This window comes from Grampus griseus (assembly GCF_964374135.1).
Source record: "Grampus griseus genome assembly, chromosome: 1".
Taxonomy (NCBI): domain Eukaryota; kingdom Metazoa; phylum Chordata; class Mammalia; order Artiodactyla; family Delphinidae; genus Grampus; species Grampus griseus.
Genome location: NC_139017.1, coordinates 55,881,025 through 55,891,856, shown reverse-complemented (window position 1 = coordinate 55,891,856; position 10,832 = coordinate 55,881,025). Strand labels below are relative to the sequence as shown.

The following is a 10,832-nucleotide window of genomic DNA, read 5'->3' as shown; positions in this document are numbered from 1 at the left end:
GTGAAAAACAGAGCATTTACCAAGTATGGCCAGTATTTTTACATTAAAAGATTTTTGAAAAGTTGCTGAAACACTAAGCCTGTAACTGCATCCAACAGTCTTCATTGGTTGAGAGTAGTCTGTATAAATCCCATTAGAAAGACACTGACTTGAGCATACACAGTTACCTAAGACCTGAAACTTCAGGAACTTATCTGGACAAGCTCACAGTATTGCCCTGCATTTACCACACACTTATCAGTAAATAGGGAAGTGTATACACTGCTTTCAAGAACCAACTTTAGCCAATCTGACCTTTTTCCAAAGCGTTTTTGTTTGTTTTGAAACTTTTAATCCAATAAGAGCCTCTGTCGATGCCATCATGAATTCAGATGTTTATTTTGGAGCCTACACCAGCGCCTTTTTTGTTTGCTCTTCCCGGCAATTCCCCAGTGAGGAGGAAGCCCCTGGAGTAAGGTCTTTCTCTACCGTCGGCACTGGAGGGGTGAGAGCTGTAAGAGGGAGAATCGGGAACTGCATGGGGTTGGCCACTCCGGTACTTGAGTGGCTTTCGTCCGCGTTAGGAAGCATGGGGAACGGGGAAAAAGCAGAGGGGCGAAATGTCACCGAGGAGCGGGGGCGGAGAGGGCAGCAAGGCGTGCGGCCGGGAAGCGAGCAATCAGGTGAGGGTAGAGGACCGGGAAGGGGGCGGCGCCCCGGGACCCTGTCCAGGCGGTAGGCGTAAGCGGGCGGGGAGCTGCCTAGAGGTGGGTGTGTGTATCTGGGTGTGTCCGGGCTGCCGTTGGGGAGGGGGCTGCCCATCCCGGGGTCCTGAGGGAGGGGCCCACGAGGGGGCGGGTCCGGCAGCTCAGCCCGGCCCGGGGCCAAGCGGGTGGAAGGTCTCCGGGTGCCTTGAGGCGGGGTGGAGGGAGATGGCTGAGCGCCCCAGGAGCAGGCTGCGGCGGAGACCGGGCGAGGCGGCCCCAGTGCAGGGCAGCGGGACTGCTGTGCGGGGCCCGAGCCCAGTCAAGGAGCAGCACCTACCTCCGGGGGTGGAAATGGGCCGGAATGGGCCGGAACACCGTCCCGGAAGTGAAACCCCCCACCCCCTCCCCCGGAGCGGGCGACGTGCCGGAAGGAAATCGCTCACCCTTACACCGCCCCCCTTCCCCCTCCCCAGCGCTTTCCGTCCCTCGCGCCCCCTCCCCTCTCTTCCCCTCCTCCTCAGTCCGTAGGAGGGTGGGGAGCCCTGCATCACGTGGGCGGTCGTGTCCCCGCCCCGGGGCGCGGCCAGGGGGCGGGGCCTAGGGGGCGGGCTTAGAGGACTGGACGGAGGTGCTGCTGAAGGAGGAAGAGAATGAGAGGGGGAGGAGTTGAAGCCGACGCTGGCGGAGAGTCTGCGTCATGACGTCATGGAATAGAATCCTTATATACAGGCGCCTGGACGCCATCTCGGTCTTTAGAAGGTACGAGACGGCTCTTGGTATGTGTGACTTTTGTGTGCTGTTAAGTAAGTTCTTAGCCTGAGAGGCCTCCAGCTCTTGGCAGTTACGATCTTTTTAAGACGGCTGGCATTTCTAGGCCAGTCGCAGGCCTTCGCACGGTTCACAAGATGAAGATGGTGGAGGATTGCGAGTTGGGTGCGGGCGCGACCTAATTATACTCCTCGGGTTGTTGGGCCGAACTGCGGAAAAACGCGGGCTCGCGGGCTCTGCCTCTGATGAAGCCTGTGTTGGTAGGGACATCTGAGACTGTTGATGAATGCCAACGGCTCTGATGGCGGCGCGTGCCGAGTCACCGAGTGGGTCTTTGTTAAACACTTCGGCCCGAGTCTCCTTCAGCCACTTGCTCTCAGGAAGGCCACGTGGTTCTCTAAAGGCTGCATTCCGCACTGCACCATTATTTCCGTCAGTGGTTCTTAATCTTAATTATGTGGAATGCTCTCGCGCAATTATGGGTGGTGGAAACGACTTGCTTACATGGTATGGAAACGACGTAAGGTTTAAACTTAGGTTTAAAACAAAATTAATTTTTTAAATACCTAATCTTTCCTAGGAACGGTGCCAGGCATGAATGCAATGTGGCTTTTGATGGCTTCTGGTGGACGGGTAAGTAACGGCTAACTACAGTGGGAAGAATGAAATCTGCTTAGATGTGGTCTTTATGCTAAGCCTGTGATGTTTTAAGAGTAGTGGGCAGAAGGGATTTCTGAAAAATTCTATTCTGAGGCTTAACTGCTTAACGACATTAGCGATTAACTTAGCAGCACAGCATGTTTTATTGGATTATTCTTTGTCTATTTTCTAGTTGTGTACCAAAGGGATGAGAACCGCTGCTGGGGTGAGTTACTGAGATTCCCTGAAAAAGGGAAGTTAGATTGAAAGTCCAGTGAATGTGCCACAATGATGACAGTTTATTTGCTACTCTTGACTGTGAGGGTGACGAGAATTATTACCACCATTATGCTAACTGAGGCACACAAAATGGTGGTTTAGAGAACATAGAGATTGCACCCAAGTTTATATGAAACTGTTTTCTTCCCAGGTCTTAAAGCACAAGCTTAATGCTGTATCCATGGGCAAACAGGTGAGAAACCTTTTTTATAGTCCATGTTTATCTAGTACTTTGAATTCTTTTCTTTTTATAAGGGGTTACAAATTGCCAAGTCAATGTTGGTGCTTATATTAGGGTTTTCCTCACCTTTTTTTCAAACTTAAATTGCTGCACTCTAGTTTTATATTTAGTATGAGGGGGAATCTGAAGAAACAGACACTATGATGGTTGCATAGTTCAACAGACTGAATCATGAAAAAGATAATACCATTTGTTTGTTGTATCTGAGTTAGTAAAACTTTTGCTGATAGTGTAAGTAAAATACCACTACTAACTAGTTTTTCTTTTTGTAGGCACTATGCAGGAAGTTAAGCACTATGTAGGCACTAAGCTGAAAGTTCAAGGGGTAAGTAAAATTGTAACTGAACTAAACATTGGCGACAGGGCAAGCATGACAAAGAATGCCACTAATGGCTTTTTAGGGTTGCCTTCTAATGCACAGGAAGCAGTCTTCCCATAAAGTGCTTGAACAGTGTGCTGAATACATTAAATAAAAGCCAGATCCTTGTACTGTCTTAATTTGTGAGAGCAGCCTGTGTGATGATAAGCAAATACTGACTGAACATGAAGGTCTTAATTAGCTCTATCTGATTTCAGGCACTTTTTAGATTTGTGGGGAGAAAATTGATTTGCCTGTTATAAAACCACTCTCATTTCTTAGGTGGACTTGAATCCTTGACCTGTCCGGGCCAACTTTTTGGTAAGCATTAATGTTAAAAACAATTTAGTAACCTCAACTGTTAACTGAGAATGCTGATAAAGTGGAATGCTTAACTACCAAGCTAATTTCCTGTCTGGTTTGCAAGTGCATGTTGAGCATGCTCTGAACAGGGTTTTTGTAATGATGTTGAGCAAATGTCTGACCTGAAATGAGCATGTAGACAAATCTAACACTGAAGAACCCTGTGACAAATGTGAGAAGAATTTAACAATAAGATTGACATTTTAATGAAAGGTGTATCATTTCTCTCATAGATCCTGGGTACACGTTTTTATCTATGGATGGCTTGCTTGGGGTAAGACATGAAAACAGTTCTTTGGCTCCTGGCATTTGGGTTTATATTCCGAAAATGTGCTGGTCTTAGTAGTTGTTGACCTATGTTAAGTGTTTTCTGGTGTTGGACCGTTGAGAAATAAACAGGCTTTAGTGTTAAGCTGTTGTGAAGTGTGTTTAAAGAAATACTTCTTTGCAGGTGCAAATTTTGGAGATCTTCTATATAAAGGTATGTATGTTTTATTAGTCTTATCTAGTTACTGAGCAAGATGCTGTTAGTGATGATTTTTTAAAAATTCAACAGATGGGAATCTCTCTGACAAAGAATGAAGATTTTTAAATACTGAAACGGTATCTGGAAAATTTTTGAAATCTACCTATTAACTACCTATTCAGTTTGATTAAATTTCATTAAATTTTTGCAGGTGACAAGAGAGGTACTGGCTATAACGCAGGGAGCAAGACCTTTTAAGCAAAGGTATAGAAGTCTCAAGTTTGGTTTCTGTGTTTTGTGGTATAAAGCCGATACAATGATGATAACATAGTTCAGCAGACTAACAGTGATGAGCAAATACTGTCTTTCGCTCCTATCTGATGTATCTGGCTGCAACAATTCTGTTTATATACCCATGAAAGTGGAAACCAGCCACTGTCTCACAGAAATATTCAGGGATTTGGATAAGTGTAACGGCGCATGCAGATGTTCTGTACTGTTAATTTCAGGATTAGGAATTTACATTCTGGATAAGAACAGGCTAACGTGAGGAAATTTTTATGGCGTATACTATAGATTACACCAGAATGAATAATTTCGCGGATTATTTTTGATAGTCATTTCTCAGAGCAGTTTTAGATTCATAGCAAAATTGAACAGTAGGTTCCCATATAGCATCCTCCCCATCATCATCTACCACCAGAGTGGGACTTAAAATTTTGAACCTATGTTGACACATTTTTTCACCCAGAGTCCAGTAGTACGTTGGGGTTCACTCATGGTGTTGTACATTCTCTGGGTTTGGACAAATGTATTGTGACAAAGATCTACCTTGCACAGAATAGGTTCACTGCCCTAGAATTCTTTGAAAAATTTAAAAATCGGCTACAAAAAATGGGAGAAAGGGCAAATTTTAAACAAGGCTTTTATTTTTCATTTTCAAACAGGCACATGTGTTACCCTGAAGATTTCAAGGTCAGTCAGTCTATGGTATATATGGTGAGTTAGAATGTAACCAGTGATGTGATGATTCTGCCAAATGAATAGAATGATATCACTGTAAAACCGTTCCATTTTGATTCTGAGGTTACTTTATCAACAAGTATCACAAGTTTTTTCCCTTCTACTGTGATTTGACATATATGGTCTTTATTTTTCAGGGCATTTATGACAGCAGTCATGCATCTTAACGGTTGACAGGTGAGGCTTGAAAATATCAGTACTGTTTGGTTCCAGAATACATGATGATCTCACCCCAACTTGAACTCTCTCACTGATTGCTTGATGATGTTCAAAGATCTGATAATTCTGTGTATCCCAAATGCAATTAGAATTGGCATGGAAATGGGACTTAAAATGGTTTCTCTGTTCTTGCAGGCAGCTGGATGGATGCTCATGGGATAGGAGAGGAAACAACTTTCAATTTTTTTTAAAGCCTATTGTATTTATTGGCCATGCTGTACACCATGTGGCTTGTAGGATCTTAGTTCCCCCACCAGGGATTGTACCTGTGCCCCCTGCAGTAGAAGCGCAGAGCCCTAACCACTGGACCACCAGGGAATTCTCCAACTTTGAATTTTAATAAATATTTATGAACCATCTGAAGTGTGCTCATTTCAATTTAATGAGATGAACGAAGGGAAATAAGACATTTTTGTAATTGACCCAACGGCATATTTTTTGCAGAAATTTTCTGTGATTTAATGTGAAGTGCCTGGGTCAGTTTGTCACAGTTGAAAACCAACCATTGGAATTGTAGCCTGAGGCTGGAAAAGTGAAAGATGAGCTTGAACCACCTTTGTGCTGTGCAAGAAAGTTCCGTAGGAATGAAAATGTTGAAAGAACACAGGAACTTTAATGATCCTTAATTTCCAAAATGGGCAATTAAGTCATTAAAATACATTGTTGAAAATTGCAGAGGAAAGCAGAAGCTCTTTATGTTAAGTGGTAGGAGTACAGAAACTGGGAAAAATCTCCATTTGCTGTAGTAAGCACCAGGGTGATTGGGTCTGGCAAGTGTTGATGCAGAAACTGGTGTAGGAATTGGTTTCAGTGCTATTTAGAAGATGCATATTGAAAAACCTAGAACAGTGAGATCTTGAAGAATGAGATCAGTAATACTGTGGTTATAATGTCCTTCAGAAAATGGGTACTTGTTCTGCAAATTTGTGGGAGGGGGGGAATGTTTGTTCAAGTTAACGAGAAAATTAGTGAACTAGTGAGTTGCTGGTTAGTTCCTAAATACCAAGGAAACCATTAACTCTGGGAACACCTAAAAAGTAAATAACCTGCCAGTTAAATTTCAGCTTGCTTTCTAATTTGGCATTTGAGTGTGTAGGAACATTAAATTGGGGTTTTAAGTCTTAGTTGCATGCCAAAACGTTTACTTCAAACTCCCACTGACTGAAACACTATTCTAAAAACTAGTCAAAACACCAGTTTATATATAAAAGCAAGTTGACAAGATTTTTTTTGGCTGCGCTGTGAAACGTGGGATCTCTGTTGCCCCTGAGATTGAATCCGGGCCACAGCAGTGAATGCACCTAATCCTAACCACCAGACCACCAGGAAACTCCCTGCAAGTTGACCAAATATTAAAGTGTTAGTTACCCCTTGGTATCTGGGGGGTTGGTTCCAGGTCCCCCTGTGGATACCAAAATCCATGGATGCTCGGGTCTCTTAGAGGTATAGTACTATAGTGGGTCTACTGATCTCCCATGCCTGCTTGGATTATTTCATATTAGAAAATTTCTGTCAACATTTCTGTATGTGCTATTACTCATCAAAATTCTGAATGAAATCAAAAAGAAGAGTAGCTATTTCTTGAATATTCTAAAACATGACAGTTTGGATTAGCCTGCAGCTTTTCAAGGCATAAAAGATATATAAAAAGTATCCAAAAATATGTTTTAAAACAAGGGTAAGGTAGTGTAACAAAAATACCTTCAACTTTAAGATACTGGGAAAAAACCCTAAGCAAACAAAGGGTATGTTGGGCCAAGTTACTTAGTAAAAATACAGCATGTTGATCAGTTTTAAACCAAATCCTTAAAAGTATTAAGTAGTGTAAGAAGATAAAACTTACAAAAAAACCCTCAAACTATTCCAACTTCTAAGCAATAAGATTTCAAATTAAATTATCTTCATTGCTTGGAAAATACGCTTTTATCTCAAGTTCACTTTAAATGCTTGACATATAATTAAATACCCAGGAAGACTCTTGCTAAATTTGATAATATATGGTGATAATTCTCTGGGATGACATTTCACACAATGGTTTTCAATTAATGCTGAAAAAAAAAATCACTTGATAACTTTTATCACGACTGGCTGATTAGTGGATTTACACTTAATAGGCACACCTTGGAAATAATTGTGAGTTCAGTTCCAGACCATCACAATAAAGCAAGTCACAGAATTGCTTTCCCAGTACATGTAAAAGTTATGTGTACACTATAGTCTAAGTGTGCAATAGCATTATATCTTTAAAAAAGATGTACATTAAAAAAAGAAGTATAGTAGATTTTAATATTGTGTTAAACATACTTTAAAAATATTTGACTGCTGGGAATTCCCTGGCAGTCCAGTGGTTAGGACTTGACACTTTCACTGCCGTGGCCCCGGTTCAGGGATTGAACCGGGGAACTAAGATCCTGTGAGCCACGAGGCGCAGCCGAAATGAAACAAAACTTGACTGCTAAAAGATGCTAACCATCTCAGCCTTCAGTGAGTCATAGTAGTAACATCAAAGATCACTGATCACAGATACCCAATGCAAATATAATAATGAAAAAGCTTTAAATATTGCAAGAATTACCAAAATGTGACACTGAGACAAGTGAGCAAATGCTATTGGAAAAATGGAGTGGATAGACTTGCTAGACTCGGGGTTGCCATAAAACAAAAAATGCATTATCTGTAAAGCACAATAAAAAAAAAAGCTGAGTGCAATAAAAGATGTGCCTGTACTCAGTAACTTACATGGCGTAAGGCCCAACAAAGGGAAGAATGTGATAATTGCTCAATGTGTAATTCTGCCTATTTGTACTACTAAGCCAAGACTTTGATAGATAATCCACTCATTTGGATTACATGTTTCTATGTATGTGATTTGATCAACCAAAAAATTAGGTACAAAATGTCAAGCTTTTTCCTTTTTTTCTTTAAAGGGCAGCTCAATGGTTTGGGGTTGGTTAGTACAATACAGAGAATACAGAGGATACCTGTAAAATGTCTCTAACACCAATGCCAGTACTCATAAGTAAGGATATTATTAATTTTTGTGTTATTCACTTTTCTTAAGAACATAAAGTCATTAACTTGAACTTGCTCTATACACACAATACATATACAACCTTATGCAAAATACTTTTCATAAGTAACATTACATTTTAAAATATTGGAAACCGAATATCTGTGATCTGCATTTTGACTTAGTGGGAAAATAAGAGAACGTTCAACTAGGGAGGATTATACTGATAATAAGACTCAAAGTTAAAAGTGTCTTCCTCTCCCCCTCTCCCTTTGTACTTAACACAGCTTATACAATGTCCTGAGAGATTCATTATGAGAAAAATGTCCATCACAGCTTTAAAACCTTGCTTTGGAAGGAACTAATGAGAAAGCAGATTGGAAGGTGAGAGTTCATCTTTGTTTTCAAAGAAGTGGTCTTAATTTTTCTTCTTATAGAAAAAGTTTAAATCGGTTCATTGTAAATATATCTAAACTATTAATTTTTGCAGTTTTCAATTATACAAAAGCTACGAGAAGAGGGCAGTAGAGATCATCTAATCTTAAATCATGATGTCATCCATTCAAGTCCTTGGCATAATCCCTGGTCAGTAAGAGCACAGAATACCTGCATATGCCACAAATGATCTTTAATATATATCAGAAATATTTTCAAAAACTGGGAGATTTCTACTATAGCCATGCATTCTTTAACATCTTGTTCATTAGCAAAAATCAGCAATACAGCTTTCCTTAGGTCTTCATGGGCTAACATTTTATAGAGTTTCTCAGTTACAGCAATCCTTTCTCTGTCTGTACTGTCCACAACAGTTATTACAAACTCTGTTAGTGTAAGAAGTGTTCCAGGAAGAACGAAGAGACTCTTGGCCACCAGTATCCCACATTATGAAATGTGTATTATTAATCACTATTTCTTCTACATTGCTTCCTATTGTAAGGGATGCATGTACAACTTCATTCACAGAAAACTGGTAAAGGATGGTAGTTCTCTCTGCATTATGCAGTCCAACAATGATAAGTATGTGCTCCTGGTGGTTGAACAGTCTCCCTATCCTGGTGAAGAGAATACACGTTCTTAGGCAGCAGGCCCCCTCCAGCCACCAGGGCCACCTGGCCTCTCCCACTCAGGCAGAAGGGAAGGCAGAGATGCGCCAGAGTCTCAGCCTCTTCCTTGGAACTGGAGAGAGACCAAAGCCCAGGCCACAGATACTGGCAGATATTTTCTCAAAAAACAAATGAGTTTGGGAAAAAATCTGATGGTATTAGTTGTCAAAGATAAAATTCAAGCTTTCAAATGAAAATTACAATTTTGGAAAGCTTGTATCTGTCACTGTGCACTTACACCTCCATACTTAAAGACTTAGGATGAGATCAGTCATGATGTTAATCAATGTGATTTTTTAGATATTGTTTAATGAAATTTGTCAACACCTGGACGATCTGCATAATTCAGTGATCCAGTATTTTTCAAATGATCAATGTGCAGTGTTACAAAACCATGCATAACACAGTTGTATTCAAAATATAAGACAGACCAATGGATTTTAGAAAAATTTACCAATATGATTGCAGATTACACATTGCAACTAACCTTTAAGAAACCTGTCAAGTTTTGGTGTAGTATCAAAGAAGAATATTCATAATTTTCAGAGAAGGCTATTAAAATACTCCTCGCTCTTCTAACTTCATATTTATGTGAGACCAAATTTTCTTCAGCTATTTCAACCAAAACAACATATCACAACAGATGGAATGCAGAATCAGATATGAGAATCCAGTATCTTTTGTTAAACCAGAAATCAAAAAGATCTGCAGAAACAATGTCACTCTTCTCACTAATTTTTGTTTGGGAAAATAATTTAAAAATAAAAATGTACTATTTTTGCTAGCATGTAATGGGTTAAATCTTAATCTTAAATCTTAATTCCTGCTACAATAAAAGAGCTATATAGAACTCTTTGGGATCCTCAATAATTTTTAGAGTGTAAGTAGTCCTGAGACCAAAATGTTTGAGAACTGCTATTCTAGGTAAAGATACAGGAGCCTAAAGAGGTTAAATGACTGGGCCAAGGTTGCATAACTAGAGAGTGTTAAAGCCAGGAATTAAATCCAGTTATGTCCAACTCAAGTTGTTTCTACTAAGTCCATCGTCTTAAACACAGAAGACTGACTTAGAAGTGCACTTAATGTATGCCTTACATATGCAATTATTATACAGGTATCCCATCTAATATTTTTATTGTGTACTGGTTATTTCTCATGTCATGAAATAACTCACTTTCCATGAAACAAGAAAAAAGTATCCTTAAGGCAGCATCTTTAGGATGAGTTAGGCTTAACAAAAAATCAGCAGCAAGGAATGTGATCAGTGTCACAGTTCTGGTTCTTCAGAGAGGGGAACTCTGGGAAAAGACAGTGCAGCTGTATAGATGCATTGTTTTATTCCGCCAAAGCCCATGAGCATAAAATGACATAAAAGCCAAAGCCCACGAGCATAAAACGTCACACTCATCATCTAACACATCTCTTCCCAACAAGGAGAAATTGCTCATAAGACAAAGCTCTCTTGAAGCCAGTAATAACTATCGATATTGTAGCTGGCAGTTGCTTACTTTGTTTTTAAAACTTGCAACATAGAATAAATCTAAATTCCCTAGGAGGCTGGGGAGATTGGACTTGGAACTGAAACCTGGCTTACAGTTTACAATCAGTTTGTGTGTTCCAAAACTCTGGTTGTGTTGTTTCCAACTTTATCAGTAACTAGGTTCTTTATTTTTGAGA

The 10,832-nt window shown here is 40.3% G+C and overlaps 1 pseudogene across 1 annotated transcript; it reads right to left on the bottom strand.

The window, feature by feature from the left end:
* Positions 1 to 8,556: 8,556 nt before the first annotated feature.
* LOC309823143 (ADP-ribosylation factor-like protein 5A) lies at positions 8,557 to 9,555 on the bottom strand (annotated as a pseudogene). The gene is made up of 2 exons: positions 9,483 to 9,555; positions 8,557 to 9,174 (listed from the first exon to the last, which is right to left on the bottom strand). The product of its transcript is annotated as an ADP-ribosylation factor-like protein 5A (transcript).
* Between the last annotated feature and the right edge of the window lie 1,277 nt (positions 9,556 to 10,832).